Genomic DNA, 23,855 nt, shown 5'->3' with positions numbered 1-23,855 from the left:
TTTTAACCTGAACAATTATTTTATTCCTACACTGTAAAAAAATATTAATTGACTTAACTCATCATTTTGCTTTGTGAATACATAACATTTTAAGTATATTCAAGTTAATTCAGTCAAGTTGTCATTTAGATTTGACTCAGTTAAGATGTAAATACATACAATTTTAAGTTTATTCAACTTAACTAAGTCAAAGCTAGATTTTAACTTGAATCAGTTCAACTTAACTGACAGTATAATAATGGAGTACAAGAGTAAACTCCATAAAGAATTAACTCTGTAGCTCCAAGCCAGCATACTGTGATCACTAGAAACACAGAATTAAGTTAATGTGCTCTTACAGCCTACAAACACTGAGACCTGCCAATCAACACATAAATTACATTACTTCACACCCAGGACAAGGTAGCTTTGGGCAACAGACAACACAAAGATGGTAAGTAAGGGAGAGGCCACACCCAATATGCAAATATATGGTGCCAGGAGCCTTATGGGAAAGCTGTATAAACCAACACTGTGGAAAGAGCATTGACACGTGTAGTGAATAAAAGTTGGTTCAAATCACATTTTTTCATTGGCTCAACAAACATTTTTAAGTTTTCAGGTTGAAGTTCTCTGAACTCATTTTATTGAGTTGTTCTGGCCGGTAAGTTCACTCAACTTAATAATATTAGTTCTTCTGACTAAAACACAGAATTACTTTTTAGAGTGTAATATAAAATTGTTTTGCAACTGTAGGATAATTTTATTTCAATTTAATTAAATTTATTAAAAAACATTTTAATTTTAATATTAGTAAAAGTAGTAGACATAGTGGTAGTGGGATCATTTATATGAAGTCATTATTATCTTTAATGTTGGTAGTTTTAATTGTTATTTTTAACATTAACAATATCAAACACATCAAAATGTAACTGTTAATGTTTCTCTTTACGCAGGTCTACTGAATCCTCCTTTGCACCAGCAATTTTCTCCACCCACTCAAGGCTATAAAAGCTGGGTGGCCCATGCCCCTACCTAGGGACATAGATAAGTATCAATTTCCAGGTCATAATTAGTCATTATGATTTCTTATGGAAACTGATTTTAGTTAAGTGTTTTTAAAAGGCTGGTGATTCAAAGTCTTTGAACCTCTGTTTGCAGGTTAAACACTTATAAATTCATATCAGCAGATGGAGTGGGTCTGAGCTGACAATTATATACACATTAGCTCAGGGTTTCAAGTAATTCATGTCTACACAATTACGCTTTTTTATGTTTTAATATCAACATTGTGTCAACATTAAAGAAAAGTTTTTTTTCAACGAAGCACATACAGTAGCTTGCAAAAGTAAACTTTTCAACCTTTTGCCACATTTCAGGCTTCAAACATAAAGATATGAAATTGTAATTTTTTTTGTGAAGAATCAACAAGAAGTGGGACACAATTGCGAAATGTATTGGATATTTAAAAAAAAAATAGAAATAAAAACTGAAAAGTGGGGCGTGCAATATTATTCACCCCCTTGTGTTAATATGTGGCGCCACCTTTTGCTGTGATTACAGCTGCAAGTCGCTTTGGGTTTGTCTCTCTCAGTTTTGCACATCGAGAGACTGAAATTTTTGCCCATTCTTCCTTACAAAACAGCTGGAGCTCAGTGAGGTTGGATGGAGAGCGTCGGTTTGTGAACAGCAGTTTTCAGCTCTTTCCACGGATTCTTGATTGGATTCAGGTCTGGAGTTTAACTTGGCCATTCTAACACCTGGATACGTTTATTTGTGAACCATTCCATTGTAGATTTTGCTTTATGTTTTGGATCATTGTCTTGTTGGAAGATAAATCTCCGTCCCAGACTCAGGTCTTTTACAGACTCCAACAGGTTTTCTTCCAGAATGGTCCTGTATTTGGCTCCATCCATCTTCCCATCAATTTTAACCATCTTTCCTGTCCCTGCTGAAGAAAAGCAGGCCCAAACCATGATGCTGCCACCACCATGTTTAACAGTGAGGATGATGTGTTTAGGGTTATGAGCTGTGTTGCTTTTACGCCAAACATAACGTTTTGCATTGTGGCCAAAAAGTTCGATTTTGGTTTGATCTGACCACAGAACCTTCTTCCACATGTTTGGTGAGTCTCCCAGATGGCTTGTGGCAAACTTTAAACTAGACTTTTTATGGATATCTTTGAGAAATGGCTTTCTTCTTTCCATTATTCCATAAAGACCAGATTTGTGCAGTGTACGACTGATTGTTGTCCTATGAACAGAGTCTCTCAACTCAGCTGTAGATCTCTGCAGTTCATCCAGAGTGATCATGGGTCTCTTGGCTGCATCTCTGATCAGATGCAAACAGATGCAAATAAAAATAAATACGGTAAAAAGTAACAACACAGGTGCCAAACCTTTGTTTGGGCTAACCTATTAAACCAGTGTTATTCATAGTACAGAGTAGGGCTGTGAATCTTTGGGAATCCCACAATTCGATTCAGAATTTATTCTTGCGGTCACGATTTGATTTTTTTCTGATTCTTTCAAATCTGTTGGATTTCTTTTTCTTCATCCTCCATACTTTAGCGGCGCAACAACAAACACTGTAACACAACACTACATGCCCCTCTGTAGCCTAATAGGGAGAGGCAGTAAGAGCACTGTCGTGCAGAGCTTATTAACTGTACTGTGGAGCTCAGCTAGTTAAAGAAACAGTCCGGGGTCTCAGTTCTTGTATTTGATCTTCATAATGCATGCATAATGTTGTTACCCCTGCCTTAACTTTTGGAACATGTTACAGGCATCAAATTCAAAATGAGTGAATATTTGCAACATTAAATTTCTTGTCTTTGTAGTGTATTCAACTGAATGAGTTAAAAAAGGATTTGCCAATTGTATTCTGTTTCTGTTTTCTTCTTTTCCCTTTTTTATATGTAAAATTTATGAATTAAAGATACATTTAATATAATCTTTGTTTTATGTCTTTCTTTGAGCTTCCAGACAAACAGTTTTTCTCTCATTAACACTAATTGAGTAAACAGAATACTTTATTTAAACCAGTGGTGAGTTCCTTATTAGTGTTTCCTATAATAATATTTTATAATCATATTGATGTTCTGATGTACGAAGTGGTTATTTACTTAAATTTTATGTACAAATAGCTTGTAGCTTGTAGTAGTAGGAATAACATTGTAGGTTCCTGAACCTCCTAGTTCTTAGAAAACAAATTCACCAACAGTAAAGACAAGGTACTTTCAGTTACAAGCAGTTTGCTTACTCTATTCAGCCCAATGTTGGGCACTGGACCGAGTTCGGTGGCCGGATCTCAGCCAGCTTCAAGAACAGTCAGAAACCAGTGTAGGCCCAGTCCTGGTCCTACGTTCAAAAAGACACTGGGCCGAGTCCGGTGACCGAATCTCAGCCAGCTTTGAGAAGTCAGAAACCGAATAAGGCCCAGACCTGGTCCTATGTTCAAAAAGACACTGGGCCAGCACTCGGTGACTATCTGGGAGATTACAAATTATAAGTAACTGTAATTCGTTACAGTTACTGCTTCAATAAATGGTAATCAGATTACAGTTATTCTGCTAAAATAAAAGGATTACATTGCGGTACTTTCCTATTTTTGCTCTTCCAATCCAACACTGACAAAACACAAATAATATTTTGCGGTGAAATCGCTCTGATATGACAGGGAACTGTCTGTCTCCTCCCGTCTCGCTGCACACACACACACACACAGGGAGGAGGGGCAGACAGCGGCTCCGCACACACAACGAGACGAAATTAACTGACATTTTCGTAGACGAATAAAAACGAGACGAAAATGTTTGGCAGGGACGAAATCCAACCAGACTGATTTAGTTCTGTGAAAGGTAGGGACCAGTTAGGAAGAGATCCAATCACTGCTACTTTAGCGAAGGTGGAGAGGCGGGATAAGCGGGGTAGTCATCCAATCAGTAGCCGCCTCTCCTGCAGTAGCGCCGCACGCTCAGTTACAAACCCGGGAATTAACCTGTCGTTACGGAGCTCGACTGGAAGTTAACTCGACAGTGTTCAGCAGGGAGAGAGAGAGGGGAGAGGCGATATATTTCTCCTTTGACGTGTAACGTGTAAACCGTGTGGAGCGACTCCATCTCCGGTAAAAACACCACTTATCTTTCAGCTTCTGCAGAGCAGAGTCACACAGATCTCCATGCAGAGATCCGCGTTTTAATACTGATGTTATTTCATGATCTGATGGGGTGTTTAACTCAGCAGTGCACTAAAACACAGAGCTGATACAGAACCCTAACTCATTAAGATCAGATCATCTGTTTAGTCTCACAGTGGGAAAGATATAGCTAGTGTTAAATCAGCAGCAGGTCAGAAAGGAACTCAATAACATAACGAAAATAAAACAATAAAATAAGTGAATCTATGAACCCAAAAGTCTGTGTAAATTCCTTACAGCACTTTCTCATAAGTTTCTAACTTTAACTCATGAAGTCTCTCAGTACATCCTGAGAGCATCTCTACAGGACAGTGTGTGAAGGTGTGTTTTTGATCTCATTTATAGACTGTAGCTCCAGTAGGTGTGCTGGGTTAGTGCTGGAGATTAAACTAGATCATTTAAAAGCTGTTTTTTGCATCTACAACGCTGTTTAAACTATAATTTAACTATTCAGATGTTTTATGACCTGATTCCTAGAGCAACATTTTAAATGTAAAATATGTATAGTCACACACCTACAATAATAATAATAATAATAATAATATACATTAAATCATATATAAATATATTTCACATTCAAATATTAACAATATTACACAAGTGGTTATTAAACGTTTCATTTCTTTTAAGTGTGTATAGTTAATAATTCAAGGGAACTGATGAAAAAGCATTTACATTTACGCCCTTTACATTTTAGTCGACTAAATTTACTGTAATTTTAGTCGACTATATTCTTATAACATTAAGTCGACTAAAACTAAAAACATTTCAGATGACTAAATTGTGACTAAAACTAAATGCTATTTTCGTCACAAGACTATGACTAAGACTAAATCAAAATTTGTTGTCAAAATTAACACTGGTGGCAAACCTGCAAACAGATAGCTTACAGTTGTTGTTACATTGTTTGGTTTTAAATGGTTTTATCATCAATTTATAGAAGTGTGTCATTAAATTGTTTGATGAAATGGTTTCATAAGTATTTTTATAGGGTGATTGAAAAGGCTGTTTTATTTGTTTATCTATTTGTTGACTGGAAAGGAAAATAAAAAAACAATAATATGCAATATGTGGTTGCTACATTCATTCAGGCTTAAAAAAAACGACAATATTGTAAGTAATCCAAAGTAATCAGATTACGTTACTCACTTGAAGTAATTTAACTGATTACGTTACAAATTACATTTTGAGTGATGTAATCAGTAATCTGTAAGGGATTACATTTTAAAAGTAACCTTCCCAACACTGGCCATATTGATAGATTCCATCCAATTGCATTAAATCCTATTGCTTTACATGTCATGTGCATAAATGTATAACTGCTTGGATGAAGTCTGTGTCAGGTTATGGGAGGAGACGCCCAAGGGTCCTCACCCCCTCGCCTGTCTCTCTGAGTGAATGTGTTGACATATCGAAATAAGAACTCTATCGTACACCCTGTGCAAGGCGCATCACATTACACCCCGTCAACAGTCTATTTTCATTCCCTGCTCCTGTGCCATTTAAATAGCGTTTAGGAATATATCTACCCAGATGGTTGTGGTGGTCTGGAGTGAAGTGTGTTCAGTGACGGAAAATACAGGAGCACCACTGACAGTCAACAGTCAGCTGTCCAAACATTTGCAGGACTTAGCTATGCCGGAGAGCCGTGTGCATTGTGCCCGCTTACCATGTCTACAGCCCTGCTCTTTACATACACAAATAAACACACTGCAGCCAGCCCTCTGCAACAGGACAGGCAAACCAAGCAATTGCCTGGGGCGCCCAGACAACAACTGGTTATAAATTGAATGCAACAATAAACTGTGAGAAGCCGATTTAAAACTCGTTGACGGTCAATGCAGGAAAGTATATTGACACTAACTGACAAACTGACATGCGTTTCACTTTAAAATCATGGAAAAAACACACTAAAACCTTAAACTATCTTTTATATTTAACTTTACATGTCCACAGTGCCACAGCCACACCAATGCAGCCTCACTCCCCCACCAGTCTCCAATTTCCACTGGCACTGCGCCCAAGGCCAGTGCTGCCCCTGCATGCTGATCTGTGATTGGCCCGGCTCTGTGCTGAAATGACCCATGTCTGAGTAAACCAGAGCTGATGCCAGGACAACAGGAGTGAAGCAGCTTCCTGCTGAAAGTCACACAGCTTCTTTCTTGTTCAGCGAGCCACTGTGATCGTCTGTGATGAGCTGCCTGCCACCAGTAACCTTCATTCAGGTTGGAATAAATTCCGCATCCAGTCCTATTAAAATCTCCCCATTTTGCAAATGACTGTAGTTTGGTTGTAGTCTGACCTTTGGTATCTGAAAAACTTTCACAATACTGATGTAGCTAATAATGTACAATGCATCACTGACATCATTTTAAACTGTCATCTAGTGACCCCTAATTAATATTATATTCTATAATGTAATGACTGGAATTAAGGGGAATTAAAGTGAATTTTGATTAATTTGATTAAATGTTGCTATTTTTTTATTTTGCTTTAATTATTGGATATTTTAAGCCTATTGTGTACTATGTGCTACAAGCATTCCAAATGACGTAGTGCAGTTACTAAGGTTTGGAAATGGGGTAGGAATGTAGTTGACCTATTTTTTATTGTTTTTTTATTAATATCTGACAGTGGTGACGAATATGTGGGACACAATTGGAACAACCACACAATAATAGTAAATATTGTTTAAAACTCACTGTTTGTAGTTTTTAATAAAATATAATATACTCTTTAATGTGGTGAAAATACTATTCAATTGAATAATTATTTTTATTTTTTTTAAATAAAATTTTAATGATTATCTCCTAAAGATGACTTTTTTTTTAGGCAACAGAGAGTAGGGGATCATTAAATTGATAATAATTGTAAATAAACCTATACAAGAACCTTACATATTAGCAAAGGACCCTATTAAACATTATGATTTTTTATTTTTGAAAATGATATTAATTTCTTATGAGATTAGTACTTTTCTCATTGAGAAGTGTTTTATCCAAATTTTCAAGAATCAGTGTTATAATGTTTAGTTTGAGAACAACAAAGTGTGAATACTCTACAGCAAAATGTATTTCTCATGTAATACATGTTAAAAGGCACTTCATAAACACTTACAGTGTAAAGTTTTATCAAAAGCTTAATACTAAAAGTGGACATTTGGATTATGACCAAGATATATTTTTAGAAGTCATGTGTTTTCAAAGAAGCCTTCATCTTGACCTATATAAACACCAACCACAAGAGCGCTTCATTTATTGACGCAGTGATCTCCCTACAAACACCAGCAAGCAGATGGCCACTGACCAGCACCTTTACTCAGGTTGTATAATATATATATATTGTGTTTATTTTTATCCACTATATTAAGGCAGATATTACTTATTTATTATATGATATTATACTCATTTATTATATAAATGTACACAAAAGTACACATAAATGTAATAATTGTGACAACATTGTTGGTATAACAGACATAATTAAGGTAGCAATGGTGTATATATATATATATATTGACACACTTTTGTGAGCTCATACCTGCATGCTGTACTGAACGCCCAGGATGTGTAGATTCTTTATTTGATGTAATCTAGAGAGATGTTGAGCCTCAGTGAGCTTCAATATTGTAAGCAAGCAAAACACTGTAAGAATTGTAAGACTTCAGTTTAAAGCCCCTGCACCTTTATACCCTAATTAACCAAGTCCAACCCCCATGCTTTTCATCCGCATTTGTGCTAGAATTTTTGGTCAGTTCATATTAAAAGGTTCATGAGTGCATATGGTCTAAAATAGCTCCTGCTGTGGACACTAATTATACAGTAGCTAGGTAATTTTGCTAATGGGTGGGCTCACTCTATTAAGTCCACCCATATGGATAATGGCCCCAAGCACAGAACAGATCTCAAAAAGTAAAATCAACTCACCCTGTCACCTCACCACACACACAAGCTAATGCTGCACTACCAAGAGGATCTATTTGTTTAGTGCACTGCTGAAGGTATTATGCAGTCAGCCTCATTTACCTTATTTGTTCACTTGTTCTAAGTTAACCCTTTGAACCCAAGGCTGTTTTGGTGTGTTTTTTTTTGTTTGTTTTTTTATTTCAGGACTTATAACACAGTAATTATATCAGACAGACACATGCCCTAATCTTTTTTACTCCAGAAGCCAAGCGGCTGCTCAAAAATATAATCATTTAAAATGTAGAAGGAAACAGAATTGTTATATTTTAATGGAGTTTTGGTCACACTTTTACCAAGCACCTGTTTTTTTTTACTTATATTTGCATATAATGCATAGACTTTAAATATATTCACACCCAAGATATTTTTTCAAAAATTGTTAGACTAGAGTGTTTTAAAGAGTTTAAATCATAAGAATATTGATGATAGTTCTGTCACACAAGACCAAGGACGAGGATCCAAAAGCAGGTTTATTCACACAGACAGAAAAATCCAGGCAGAGGTAACAAGCAGGGAATATCCAAAAATCACAGTCCAAAAAACGAGAGCAGGTGTCAAAAAACCAGAGTAACAAACATACAGAAGTGCTTCGAAATGCAAGGTAAGACCAGACAAGACGTCGCACCTGTGTGCAGGTGTGGTGTCTATTTATACAAAACTAATCACTCACGAAGAAGGACTAAAACTGTGGCGAGAGTGACCTCCTGAGGCGAGGAGGTGCACAACCTGGGTCATTGGTAACATCACCCCCCACCTGACGATCGGCCCCAGCCGATCCCCTGACCCTGCGCCGAGGACGACCCCTAGGACGGGGAGCAGGGCGATCGGGGTGTTCACGGTGGAACTCCTCCATCAGCGAGGGGTCGAGGATGTCACAAGCAGGCACCCATGACTGTTCCTCTGGGTCGTAACCCTCCCAGTCCACCAGGTACAACAGCTGGTGTCCCCGGCGCTTGGAGTCCAACAGGGAGCGAACGCTGTAAGCTGGGTACTGTTGTAGAAAAGAAAATGAAAGGTGGGTCAACACCCACCTCTCGTCCGGGGTACAACTCCCCTGCGTGTTCGTTTGATAGAGAGAGTCAGACAGGTGGAGTGAAGTTGAAAGCAAACCAAGTATTTATTACAAAGTACTGAATATTCAGGAGAACCCACACATGAAAGACCGTCTAACAGCCGTCCCCGCATAAGTTCTGACCCCCCTCTGATCTGACTCCATGTTTATACCCCAAATGACGTGAAACCTGCTGATGAGGCGTTGCTAAAATCATCTCATGTTAGCATGCGTAATTTCACGTGTTAGTACTCAAGTTTCACAGGTCTGACCGGACCACTAATGTTTGGCCTTGACTGTATCCAGCCGGACAGTGCGGTATTGTTTCAGGAATTGACTGGGTCCAGTCAGACAGTGTGATATTGTTTCAGTAATTAGACAGTGCCGCCCTCCCTATGTGCGCGCGTCCTCCCGCTTTGGTAGGTGAAGGACTTTGCACGCACAGAGAGAAAGGCCGCTCTGTTCGTCCCGAAGCCTCCTTTGTATCAATTTAGTTCATACAGAGTGCACTAGCTGATGATTGATGGTCGTTAGTCAGAGACATGCAGTAAACGAAATGCTTCAAGCATGAGCTATATAAGTCTCACAATAGTTCTCATATGTTATATGTTAATGTGTTAGTGGTGCGTGGTTAGACCGCCATACAATAGACCCTATGTGTTAGTAAATGCTTTATGTATTGTGTGGGTTAATTTGTCATAATAGAGTCTGCGTTAGTCACATGCCTGATCAAACAATGTTTTACTATATATGTAAAGAATATACTGTGATTATTGGTTAATCTTCTATATAAATGCGTGTAAAATACAGTGTGAGTAAAAATGATCAAATGTAAGGTGAGTATTGGTTAATGCATATAAAATACAAGGTTTCACACAATGATTATGTAATTATAGATACTAAGATAAGTAATCATAACTGAAAGATATTTGTCAATACACCCAAAGTATAATAAACAGTTACTCTTCAATTCCCGCTTTTGACGTATCAACCAGATACGTCAACACATCGTAATTCCTCCAAATATGTATTTACATATGTTCAACACTTGATAAACATGTGAGTGAACATTTTACTAATGGTGGGAGCGAAAACCTGTCCGGCAGCCTTCCAACCAATTTTTACAGGAAAAATTCTCCCACAGCCCCTCTGCCGCCAGGCGGCTAATAATTCGAACTCTATCAAAGGAGGAAGTGACATCATTGCCTTAAAGTCATCCCCAAGACTGGTTGGTTTACAGCAGTTCCTCCTGCTCTTCCTCACACTCCAGTATAGGTAACATATATGGCGTTTTATCGTCTTTGCCCTCCATCATACGTGTTATTGTTCTTTCTATCAGGGATCTAATACGATACGAGTCGCCCAACGTTCGCTCGGACCCCAATTGACATGCGTTGACCTAATTACGTGTTCCCACTTGTTACAAGGTCTAGCCTTATAAGCTGCTTGGTCGGTGTTATGGTTACACTTAAGATGATCATCACGGGACCAACACAAATACACCGCTTCCCCCTTGGACCCCAGCTTACCACAAGTCACCACGTCGCATAAGTTCACTGTCCATGCGGTCGTCTCACCCCAATAATAGTCTAATTCTATACCTCCCCAGCGCCTAATGCATTTTGAGTTGGACTGGGCGATGGTTGATCGTTTGGTTCTATTAAGTTGTGTGGGCTGGTCTTTAGCTGTTGCGTTTGTCGGGTGCATGGTCGCCTAAGTGTTTACAATTGTTCCCTCTACCGTTGTTAGTTGTTCTTGCTTTGAGACAATGGTCAGTGTTATTATCATTATACCCATGAGGGCAACGGTTATTATTATCTGGAGCCATATTGGAATAGCCAGAGGAAATGCTGGTCCGTTATAGTGTCCATACTTTGACCTGTCCCACTCCCTTTTACCGTACCAAGCCATTATTAAACCATAAATGTGTTTCCCCTTTAAGTTTCCCACTATTTAGTAAACTTGTTATCTATAGCCCTATATGTGTAAGTGTTAAGGTTACAGAGTGTATATATATATATTTTTTTTTTACAATTTCGTTTTTTCAAGAGTCCAAGGCAACCTGTAAAGGAAAGCAATGTCCAGGACAACCTGTAAAGAAAAAATAATGTGTTCCCCCCCCTAATTTAGCAAATCACAGTTTATACCCCTATATGTGTAAATGTTAAAGTTACAATGCGTGTTGTTCTTTTCTTCTTTCTTCTTGCTTCAGGATTCTGAAGGTAGACTACCTCAGCCCCACGTACGAAGAGCTTTATTCTGGCTCTTGATGTCTGTAATATCAGTGAATGAAAAGTATGAGGTGGTGTGTGATAAGACTATGTGTGTTCTTTTAATGAGATGTGTTTAAGAGTCTCTGTATGTAGTGTACTTTGACGCAATCGAAACGTTGCTGAATGAGTTACTGTCACGTCTGGTGCTGTTAGCTCCTCTGTCCCTTCCACACCAAGCTCTAACGGAGGTTCTCAGGTTAACAACTACACTACCCAGAATGCACTACCCGCTGACATCACGCACTCACCTGATCATGTGACACCTCACCTGCTTCCCCCTGGAAGTCCCGAATACTGATTACTGGCACTATAAAGGTGCACGCCATACAGACTACCACGCCGCGTATTGTAGGTTATCCTCGTACAAAGCGTTACTTATCTCTTGTCTCAGTTTACTTTGTGTATGACCTTGCTTTTTGTTTCTCGACGCCGATTTTTGCCTCTGCCTTTGATATTGGATTGTTTGTGTATGACCTGGACTGTGCTTTCACCACCGCCTCTTGGATTATCTCTGATACTGGATTGCTTGTGTATGAACTCTGGACTGTCTCTCGTTTATGGTATGGTTTTGTCTGCATTGCTCTGTCTTCTGGTAATTAACCCTGTTTCTGTATCGACCCTGATTACATCTGTTTATTATAATAAACATACTTGTTTTTTATCAGTATCTGCGCTTGTCTGCTATTCTGTTCTGACCATGACAGAATACGCGGCCGAACTAAATCAGATAGCAGATACTGAGGCTATTAGATCTGGTTTAGCCAACCAGGGGAGGCTACTCGGTCAGCACCAGCAAACGCTCGCTGGTGTGACCCAAGCTGTTTCTGAGCTAGCCCGCCAGCAAACCACGCAGCAGCAACAACTAGCTGAGCTGCTAGCTCACCTCAGAGGCGTAACTGAGCCTAGCCCTAGCCCGTTAGCTGCCCCCAGTATGCCCAACGCTAACTCTTCTGTGCCTGGATTTTCTGTCTCTAAACCGGAGTTGTTTGATGGGGATCCGGAAAAATGCAGCGGTTTTCTTTTACAATGCTCCGTGTTTTTCAGTAATTCACCGCCTACAACCGATAAAGCTAAGATCGGTTTCATTATCTCACGGCTTTCTGGTAAGGCACTCGAGTGGGCTACAGCTATTTGGGAAGACCTTTCTGGGGCTAGTTACACTGACTTTTTGGCTACTTTCCGCTCAGTTTTTGATCATTCGCGTTATGGACAGTCTAATGGAGAACTTTTGCTGGCTCTTAAGCAAGGTCAGAAGCCGGTGGCTTCCTACGCTCTGGAGTTTCGCACTCTCGCGGCTGGTAGTGGGTGGAATAATGCTGCTTTGATCAACGTGTTTAGATGCGGACTTAATCCAGATGTACAGAGGGAATTAGCCTGCAGAGATGATTCCCTGACCCTGGATCAGCTCATTTCACTGTCGATCCGGTTGGATCAACTTCTCTCGCGCCGACCCAAGATCAGTCCTCGCACTCAACACACTTCTGTGTCTCTGCCCCGCGCTCCCACTCCAGAGAAAGCTGCGCTGCCTGCCCCAGAGCCCATGGATATCCAGAAAACCCGGCTAACTCCAGAGGAGCGGCAGCGACGAATCCGGCTTCGCCTATGCCTTTATTGTGGAGAGGCCGGGCATTTCAAGACTGAGTGTGGTCTCCTGACCCGACCTGTGAAAGCTCCAGCCCTGGGACAGCGCGTGGAGTGCTCTCCACGTAAGCACAACACAATCCTTCGCTCTAAATGTTTTTCTTTGCCTGTAAATATTATGTTACCTACTGGTATGCTCTCTGTCCCAGCGCTTGTAGATTCCGGGTCGGAGGGGAACTTCATCAGCCAGGACCTAGTTAAGGAGCATGGAGTGCCCATCAGAGAACTTCTACGTCCATTAGCCATCCATGCTGTTGATGGAAAGACTGTCCGCTCCAAGCCGGTTACCCTGCAGACTCTGCCCATCACTCTACAAGCCAGCGCTCTTCATTTTGAGGAACTACCACTTTTCGTGCTTCCCTGCACCGAGCATCCAGTTATCCTGGGCATGCCATGGCTGAAGACTCACGATCCCACTGTCTCCTGGCGCGATGGGGATATCACGGTTTGGTCTGCTAACTGTCATGAACATTGTTTAGCTCTGGATAGTTTAGTTATTCAGTCTACTTCTGTAGAGAGTCCTGAAGTTTCTGATCCCATTGTTGTACCCCCTGAATATTCAGAGCTTTTAGAAGTGTTTAGCAAGGAAAACGCTACTAAATTTCCTCCGCATCGCTCTTATGATTGTGCCATCGACCTAGTGGAGGGTGCCACCCTACCCAAAGCTAGAGTCTATCCTCTTACGTTAGATGAGGAAAAGGCTATGAATGATTACGTTACCGAAGCATTGGCTCAAGGTTTCATTCGGCCGTCAAAGTCCCCCGTCGGTTCAGGGTTCTTTTTTGTAAAGAAAAAAGACGGGGGACTGCGACCCTGCATTGATTATAGAGGCTTGAACGCCATAACTAAAAAGTTCGCTTACCCGTTGCCCCTCATTCCTTGTGCTCTCGAACAGTTACGTAAAGCTTCTTACTTTACCAAGCTCGATCTGCGTAGTGCGTACAATTTGATCCGCATTAGGGAGGGGGACGAGTGGAAAACCGCGTTTACCACCACCAATGGCCACTACGAATACCTTGTTATGAGCTATGGTCTCGCTAACGCCCCCGCAGTATTTCAGTCATTTATGAATGACGTATTTAGGGATATGATTGGGAAATACGTAACCCTTTTTATTGATGACATTTTGATCTATTCCCCCGATCTCGAATCACATGTTAAGCACGTTCGTCTAGTTCTTCAGAGATTGTTGGAAAACAATCTTTATGCTAAAGCCGAGAAATGCGAGTTCCACCTCCAGAGAGTTGCATTTCTCGGCTATGTTATCAGCTCCCAGGGAGTTCTTATGGATGACTCGAAGGTAGACGCCGTTACTAGCTGGCCTGTTCCCCAATCTATCAAAGATCTCCAACGTTTCTTAGGATTCGCCAATTTTTACAGGCGTTTCATACGCAACTTCAGTACCATAGCTGCCCCCCTTACAGCGTTAACTAAGAATGCTACCAAAATTCTTAAGTGGTCCCCTGAAGCTGACCAAGCTTTCCAAGCGTTAAAAGCCGCCTTTGTCTCTGCCCCCATTCTCACACATCCTAATCCTGATCTGCCCTTTGTTGTTGAAGTTGATGCTTCTAATACTGGTATCGGAGCAGTTCTCTCCCAACGCAGTGGTTCACCACCTAAACTACATCCCGTAGCCTTTTTCTCCAAGACAATGTCACCAGCGGAGCGTAATTATGGGATAGGGGATAGGGAGCTGCTGGCTGTTAAACTAGCTCTAGAGGAGTGGCGTCACTGGCTGGAAGGTGCTGCACATCCATTCACCGTTCTTACTGATCACAAGAACCTAGAGTATCTCCGCACTGCTAAACGTCTAAACCCCCGTCAAGCTCGTTGGTCATTGTTTTTCTCCCGTTTCAATTTTTCGATCTCGTTTCGTCCAGGTAACCGTAATACTAAAGCTGATGCCTTATCTCGTGTTTTCAGTTCCCCAGACGACACATGCCATGCTTCCGAACCCGAACACATTCTGCCACCCACTGTTAAAGTAGCAGCTATTAGATGGGAACTCGATGACCTTATTCAGCAGAGTCAAGCTAACACACAACCTCCGGAGGGTTGTCCTCCTCACAAGATTTACGTACCTGAGCAGTTTCGCGATCAGCTCATTGGCTGGGCACATGCTGCCCTTACGTCCGGTCATCCAGGCGTTACACGCACGCTACAACTAATCTCAGCTCGGTACTGGTGGGAAACCATGCGAGCTGACGTTCAAACTTTCGTGGTTTCATGTTCTATATGCGCACAATGCAAAACACCCAAAACCCTTCCAGCCGGTAAGCTATGTCCTCTACCTGTTCCAGAACGACCATGGTCACATATTGCAGTAGATTTTGTTACCGATTTACCTGAATCTGAAGGTTACACTACTGTCCTTACTGTTGTAGACAGATTTTCTAGGGGAGTTAAGTTTATCCCTTTTCCTGCTCTTCCTACTGCTCTTCAGACCGCCCAAGCTATATACACACACATTTTCAGACATTATGGGGTCCCGGAGGACATTTGTCTGATAGAGGTCCTCAATTTACTTCTCGGGTATGGAAATCGTTTTTTGAACATTTGGGTGTACACGTGAGTCTCACTTCTGGTTTTCACCCCACTAGTAATGGGCAGTGTGAGAGAGTAAACCAAGAGTTGGGAAAGTTTTTAAGATTATATTGTTTCAAGCATGCTTCTGAATGGTCACAATACTTGATTTGGGCTGAGATAGCCCAAAACTCCTTAACTAACTCCACGTCTGGTCTCACTCCCTTCCAGTGCATTCTGGGTTACCAGCCTCCGTTAGCTCCGTGGACAGCGTCATCCACTGAGATCCCCGCTGTCGACGACTGGATGAAGCGGAGTGAGCAGGTGTGGGAGGAGACGCATCAGCAAATCTCGGAGGTTTTACGGAAATATAAGGAGCAGTCCGACAGACACCGTGGTACCACCCCCCAATACCAACCCGGAGACAGGGTGTGGTTGTCGACCCGGGACTTGAGGTTTGAGGGGGCCTGTAGGAAACTGCTGCCTAAGTATATTGGCCCATTTAAAGTGTTGTCTCAGGTTAATGAGGTGACTTATAAGATCGAGTTGCCGGCTCAGTACAGGGTGCATAACTCGTTCCATGTTTCTCTGCTCAAGCCTCTTGTCCCAGGTCCGCTTGCTGAGGGTGTTCCAGATGACGTGCCGCCCGCGGCTGTGGAGGGGGAGGATTCGTCTACCTATGCGGTTCGAGAGGTGTTGGATTCACGCAGGCGGGGCGGTGTGCTCCAGTACCTCATAGACTGGGAGGGTTACGGCCCTGAGGAGCGTTGCTGGGTTGCCGCCGGTGACGTGCTGGATCCTGCTCTACTGGCCGAGTTTCATGCCCGTCACCCTAGTAAGCCTGCTCCTAGACCCCGTGGGCGTCCCAAGTGCTCACTCTCTTCTTCGGCTCCGGTACGTAGGGGTTCCCAGTCTCGCAACCGCCGCCTGCCCGGCACCTCTGAGGCTACGCCTGGTCCTCCCGCCGGTACTCCCTGCCCGTCGGGTGGACGTCGTCGTGGTCGTTCCCGTTCCGGCTCCGTTCCGACTCCCTTGGGGGGAGGTACTGTCACGTCTGGTGCTGTTAGCTCCTCTGTCCCTTCCACACCAAGCTCTAACGGAGGTTCTCAGGTTAACAACTACACTACCCAGAATGCACTACCCGCTGACATCACGCACTCACCTGATCACGTGACACCTCACCTGCTTCCTCCTGGAAGTCCCGAATACTGATTACTGGCACTATAAAGGTGCACGCCATACAGACTACCACGCCGCGTATTGTAGGTTATCCTCGTACAAAGCGTTACTTATCTATTGCCTCTGTTTACTTTGTGAATGACCTTGCTTTTTGTTTCTCGACGCCGATTTTTGCCTCTGCCTTTGATATTGGATTGTTTGTGTATGGACTGTGCTTTCACCACCGCCTCTTGGATTATCTCTGATACTGGATTGCTTGTGTATGAACTCTGGACTGTCTCTCGTTTATGGTATGGTTTTGTCTGCATTGCTCTGTCTTCTGGTAATTAACCCTGTTTCTGTATCGACCCTGATTACATCTGTTTATTATAATAAACATACTTGTTTTTTATCAGTATCTGCGCTTGTCTGCTATTCTGTTCTGACCATGACAGTTACTCCCTCACTTCCTCTCCTCGGTCACAGCCAGGCTGTGTGCTGCTGCTGCTGCGCTCTGAGAAACTCTTTTCTCTGCTGTGGCCAGGCCAGGCCCGTGCTGCGGGGGTTCTGCTGCCCCTCCTTCCTGCTGCGGGCCTGCTGCTGCTGCTGCTGCAGGGTCAGACTTTTCAGCTGCTGCTGTCTCGTCTCCTCCTGCTTGCTCTGTGAGCGATCTCTGTTGTTGCACAGCTGTCGAACCCTCGCCCCATCAGGTGATCTGCGTACGTTGTTCTCTCAGTCACCTGGAAAGGCTCAATCCAGCCATGCTCGTTCCCCTTTCGTGCGTAATGGCGGAGGAACCCTCACTCTGTGTCTGGACTGGTCCACCTTTGCACCACGTTCTCCTTCTCCCCCTGTGTAAACAGATCTGAAACGAGACTTTTATATTCGTTATAATCATGTTTAAGGTTCTCTATTCATTTTGGAAGTCTTTTAATGCTTCCGCCGTGTCTCCTTCCTGCAAGTTAAAATACATGGTTAAAATACATTTATCACACTTAACTGGAGCTCTAATTTCCCCTTGGAAGTTAATTATTTCATATTTAAATTTTGTCTGTGCACAGATTTCAGCCCAATTTTTGTTTTCTTACCCTCTTCAGTTGTCCTGATTTTCAGTTATGCTCATGATCTTTACTGTCAAATGTGCTTTAAATACCTAACATTTAGTCATTTTAAATTTTAAATTACACCATTTAATTGTCAGCACCAATAATTACTGGCTTTTACCTTACTTTTGTTCACATCCCTTTCCCATTTAGTGTAACTGCTTCCCTGTTGCTCTCACTAATCTCTTATATCCAAATTAGATCTTACAAACACTTCCAATTTGCACTACCAAGTTTACCACCAGACACACACTATGTCTCATGCATGCACACACGCTCAAACACTTCTACTTCCACTCTCAAAGACCCTACCAAAGTTAAAGATCAGCACTAGACACTAAAACAACCCAGCTCTGGAGTTCCATCATTGTACAGACCATATTTTACTGCTTCACAGCCCAAAGCTGCTGCTTTAAACGCACCTGCTGTTAAACCTCCCACTGAAAGCTTCTCATATTGTATTGGTAACATATATATAGATAATAAATAAGGAACAAACATTTGGAAAAATATCTGAATCATGTTATATTTATTATTATTATTGCTCCATGCTAAGTTTTAATGATCAGCTGCTCTATTCTCCCATTCATCTCCACACTGATTGATACAATATCAGGGCCCAAAGTTTTAAACTCAAACAAACTACACATAATGTGGCTTCTGTCTCAGGAATGGTTCCATATTGATGTACTGGGCTTTCTTAGGTTACTTTTGCTTGGACTTTAGAATCACTGCTTGTGGCTATATTATTTTACCTGCCACTTTATTTTCTGCGGTGTGCTATTTTACTAAGAAATTATGATTCTGACTTTATTCAGTTCCCAAGACTTTTATAAAGCCTTGATTTCTAGATTTAGTTGATTTTATTTAGTGCTTTAAGAATTGGGAGAAGTGGAACGTGATTATTTTCTCTGTATCAATCGTTCCATTACAAACAATAATATTATCAATATTAATAAACACAGATGTTATGCTTTGCTTTGTCCACGTTATTATAGCAAGTAAATCCGAACAATGCTTTTCATCTACTGATCAATATGTTCAATATGTATTTATGCATATACAATGCCAAGCAGATTGCTTTTCACAATTATCAACAATACATCTATTTCCTTAAACAATTTATCAAGCCTCACGTATTGTTTTTCTTGTTCAAAAAATGGCTTACATGTTGAATAGTGAAAGTTTAATTTTGTGTCTACATTTCATATTTTAAAGTTAGGATTGAGTGTGTCTTAAAAGCTAAAACTTTTACAATATTGCTGAGAGTAATTGCTCATCTACATAGTGGTTGTTTTAAAACCAAACTTTAAAAAGATAAACTTTTAAAAAAAGTTTGAAAAATGCTCTATATCTATAAAATAATGATTGGTCAAAAAAATTTAGTAATAGTGGTGAGGGATGAAAAAGGTAATAGGTTTAAAAAAGATAAAAAGTATAAAATGATTATTGGGCAAATAATGGTGGTAATAATGATTATCTATTTACATCTGCTCTATATGTATAAAATAATGATTGGTCAAAAAATGTTAGTAATAGCGGTAAAAGTGATGTGAGATACAAAATAAAAAGTTAATGATAGGTTTAAAAAGGGAAAAAAGTATAAAACAATAGTCTGGCAAATAATGGTGGTAATTATGGTGATCTATTTACATCTCCCCCTTTTTCTGAAACAGAATTTCTGTTTCAAAAAACTTAAACACAAAATTGCTTCACCCTTTGTTGTCTTTCCCCTGTCCACTGGGCTGGTCTACCCTGCACAGGCCTCCACTGACACACACCCCATCACTTCATTCATCCACTCACTCTCCCCCTGGGCTGCGCTTCCCTTCCACGATGTTTTCTCCGTTTTCTGTTAAAATGCATGTGGTGGTCAGATCGAGACTGTGCCTGTCTTAGGTTGTCCCGTTGTAGTACGTTGGGATCTTACCCGTCTTTGGCTAACCAGCCTATCCCACTGAACCACACACAGCGTAGCAGCACAGTTTTATCAACATTCAGTGCTGTAGTGTTCCTGCAGGGTACAGTTAGGGAGCGCACACTCGGGTATGTCATACTGTCATAAACTCACACGCTGATGTTGACCGTGAAAGCCTGTGCAAGGCACCAAGTACCCATGGTTTATTATAGGTTATTACTGTATACATATTTTATTTATTACCATCATTATCACCTTTTCTCTCCCACTGAATTTAACTTAAATGATTGGCTTTGATCACACTGCTCTGGAATGGACCCAAAACTCCCTCACTGATAGAAAACAGTGCATGTCAATGAATAATTATTCAGATTTGGCATCTGTATCTCACAGATGTACCACAAGGTTAAATTTTGGTCCAGTTTTATTTAATATATAAATAAATTATAGTGCTGGCTCTGCTTCTCAGATTGCAAACTTTACCATTATGCAGATGAAACAATTTTATAATGCTTAGCTGATTTTGTTCATGCTACAGCCAGAAAATTACAGAATGCATTTGTTTTATAGGTGGCATTGTATAAGCATGAAAACTAAATTTATGCTGTTTTCCAGATCTCTTTCTAGACTAATTTAATACTATACAGAAAGAAAGTAAAGCAAGTTCTTCATTGCGGAAAGTAAAGCATATTGAAAGCAAAATATAAAGCTCAATTTTTTAATACATTTGATTATGTCCCCTTATCAGAAAGATACCCAATTCCCTGTAGCTTGAAATACGTAGATGCAACACTGCGTTTCCTTTAAAAAAATAATAATAATAAAAAAAAAGGTTTCTCCTCACTGGTTCCTGAAATCAACTATCCCTATTAAGAGGATCAAAATGTCAGCATAGCCTGAGATACATGAGAACATAGAGAAATTAGATATTACATCTGTCTTATATAAGTCTCATTCAGCTAGGACTGAACTGAGAGCAGTCTGAATAAGAAACGAATAGTAAGATAATTGACTAAATCACCTGATAGAAAAAGCTGTGTTTGGAATGGCTCACTCATTAACTCATTCACTATTCACTATGTAGCATTTTCTATTTATTGAACTGGTTATTTAAGAATCAAACAAGAAACCAAGTTTATTTGTCCTGCTCTGAGGACATCTGACACAACAGTACTGCATGGCATAGTATATTTTGGGATGTCAAGCGTACATCTTCTTTGCAATATTATTATAACATAATAGTGAACTATATGGGGAAAAAAATGTACTGCTGAGTTTCGACAAAGCATTGTAAAAATGGCCAATCCAAATTGCTTAGTATTTCTGCAATAGGAAACGGTTCCGACACAGCCACACACCTTCATTATTTTCATTATTAGATTTGCTTATAGAATATAGAGTTAGACATATGTCCCTGTTAGGTTAGGGCCCCCAAGATATAGTCTAATACCCAAAATTAAGCTAATTATTTTCCTCAATTCTTACTCCCTGTCACGCCTGGCCCTGTTTCCTGTCTGTCCTCGTGCCTGTGTTGTCCCACGTTACCCGTGCCCCTGTGTTCTGTCAGTGTTTTTCCACTCACCTGTGTCCATTTGTAGCTCCGCCCCTCATTAGTCAGTCCCCAGGTGTTACCTGTTCTCTTTCCCGCCTTGTGTGTGTATTTAAGCGTCTCTGTCATTAGTGTTTTTGTCGGTTCTTGTGCGTTTTCACGTCTGTCTCGGCTGTGTATATTCCGTCTGTTTATTAGTCTCCCGGTCTCTGAGTTTCTGTTTGGTTTGTTTTGTTTTCTGTTCTCTAATAAATATTACTTGCATTAGCGTCCGCTCTCCTCGTCCCGTCCTTCACACACAGCGTTACAGAAGAACCGACCAAAAATATGGACGCTGCAAGTAATCCGTTTTATGGATCCAGGCTGGCTATCCGACCCACTCCCTTCTCTCGCGGCGTTCAGGAGGAGTATGCGGCTGAAAACTCCTCCACTTCCCGGCGCCGGAGGAGAAAAGGTGGGCGGCGGCGCTCTCAGCGCTCCCTCTCACCGGTGGAGGATTTTCGGAGCGGAGAAAATTTTGGGGGGGCAATACGGGTTGGTGCGGTTAGCCTCGGTTCTCTTTATAGAGGAGGCCGGGCTACCCGGGAGCCGTGGGACTTTCTTGGCTGTGCTCCCAGCAGCTCCGAGGACGAGGAGCCTTTCTCCGCACCAACCCACCTTCCGCTGCCTGATCACGCACCTGTTTGCTGGCCGCCTTTTGTTTCCACGCCAGCTCGAGTGAAGCCCGCGGCCGAGACGCCGCGCTCCGTGAGGCCCGTGGATGGGACGCCACACTCCGTGACTCCCGTGGCTCATCCGCGCTCCTCGACTCTCGCGGCTGAGACGGCGCACTCTGTGAAGCCCGCGGATGAGACGCCACGCTCTGGGACTGCTGCGGTGGACGAGCCGCTCTCCAGGAGTAATAATCCGGTCCGGGTTTTTGTTCCACCCGCAGTCTCAAGCTCTGCTGCTGCTCCGCTGGATCTGCACACACCCAGCTCCGAAACTCACTCGGCGGACACGCCCACCTACGAGGCATCTTCGGCTGCTGAGCCACGCCCCCGAACTCCTGCCGCTCTAGACTCTGCATATGCTGCTGTGCGTGCTGCTCAAGCCTCCGTGTCTGCTGAAGCTGCTCAAGTCTCTGTCTCTGCTGAAGCTGTTCAAGCCTCCGTGTCTGCTGACAATGCTCAATTCTCAGTGTCTGCTCCAGCTGCCCAAGTCTCCGTACCGGTGCCAGCAGTTCCAGTCTCCGTACCAGTGCCAGCTGCCCAAGTCTCCGTACCAGTGCCAGCGGTGCCCACCGCCAATGTTCCTGTGCCAGCGGTGCCCACCGCCTATGTTCCTGTGCCAGCGGTGCCCGCCGCTCCAGTGTCTGTGCCAGCGGTGCCCACCGCCTATGTTCCTGTGCCAGCGGTGCCCACCGCCAATGTTCCTGTGTCAGCGGTGCCCACCGCCTATGTTCCTGTGCCAGCGGTGCCCACCGCCAGTGTTCCTGTGCCAGTGGTGCCTATCGCTCCAGCTCCGACGCCAGCTGCACCCGCCGCCGCGCCTGCCCAAGCTGCACCCGCCGCCGCGCCTGCCCAAGCTGCACCCGCCGCCGTGCCTGCCCAAGCTGCACCCGCCGCCGCGCCTGCCCAAGCTGCACCCGCCGCCGCGCCTGCCCAAGCTGCACCCGCCGCCGCGCCTGTCCAAGCTGCACCCGTCACCACACCCAGGCCAGTTCCAGCTCCTAGAACTATGTTTGGGCCCAGGCCCTGTATTTCCAGGCCTGCTCCTAGGCCTCCTGACTTTGCCCCCAGTTATGTGCCCAGGCTATCCCCACAGACTTTTGCCAGTCCTGGGCACCCACCTATGTTTTTTGTTCCCTTGTCTCTCCCTGTCCTGGTCCCCATATCTGTGTTCGTTCCTGTTCCTGTCCCCTGTGGTTTAACTGTTCCTGTCCCAGTCACCGTGTTTGTATCCGTCCCTGTCAATGTTCTCGTCCCTGTTCCCATGTCCGGTCCCGTCCAGTCTCAGTCTCCTGTCCGTTTCCCCGTCCAGTCTCCGTCTCCTGTCCAGTTCCCCGTCCAGTCTCAGTCTCCTGTCCAGTTCCCCGTCCAGTCTCAGTCTCCTGTCCAGTTCCCCGTCCAGTCTCAGTCTCCTGTCCAGTTCCCCGTCCAGTCTCAGTCTCCTGTCCAGTTCCCCGTCCAGTCTCCGTCACCTGTCCAGTTCCCCGTCCAGTCTCTGTCTCCTGTCCAGTTCCCCGTCCAGTCTCCGTCACCTGTCCAGTTCCCTGTCCAGTCTCCCGTTCGGTCTCCTGTTTTCCCCGGCCTCTCCCTGCCGCCAGCCCCCGGGGTTTGTTTTTACGCGCCTCGGGAGCTGCGCGTTTAGGGGGAGGTTTCTGTCACGCCTGGCCCTGTTTCCTGTCTGTCCTCGTGCCTGTGTTGTCCCACGTTACCCGTGCCCCTGTGTTCTGTCAGTGTTTTTCCACTCACCTGTGTCCATTTGTAGCTCCGCCCCTCATTAGTCAGTCCCCA

At 42.9% G+C, this 23,855-nt stretch overlaps 2 protein-coding genes across 2 annotated transcripts in view; one reads left to right on the top strand and one right to left on the bottom strand.

The window, feature by feature from the left end:
• Positions 1 to 23,855, bottom strand: part of LOC111197112 (interaptin-like) — a 526,024-nt gene that overhangs the window by 112,969 nt on the left and 389,200 nt on the right. The gene's annotated exons all lie outside the window — the stretch shown is intronic.
• Positions 6,318 to 23,855, top strand: part of LOC125799317 (uncharacterized) — a 59,368-nt gene continuing 41,830 nt past the window's right edge. Inside the window, exon 1 of the mRNA XM_049475796.1 lies at positions 6,318 to 6,401. The gene's annotated coding sequence lies outside the window, so the exon portion shown is untranslated. The remainder of the gene's footprint in view (positions 6,402 to 23,855) is intronic.

Source organism: Astyanax mexicanus, chromosome 3 (genome assembly GCF_023375975.1).
Source record: "Astyanax mexicanus isolate ESR-SI-001 chromosome 3, AstMex3_surface, whole genome shotgun sequence".
Lineage (NCBI taxonomy): Eukaryota > Metazoa > Chordata > Actinopteri > Characiformes > Acestrorhamphidae > Astyanax > Astyanax mexicanus.
The sequence above is the reverse complement of the archived record's forward strand: the minus strand, read 5'-3'. Positions and strand labels throughout refer to the sequence as shown.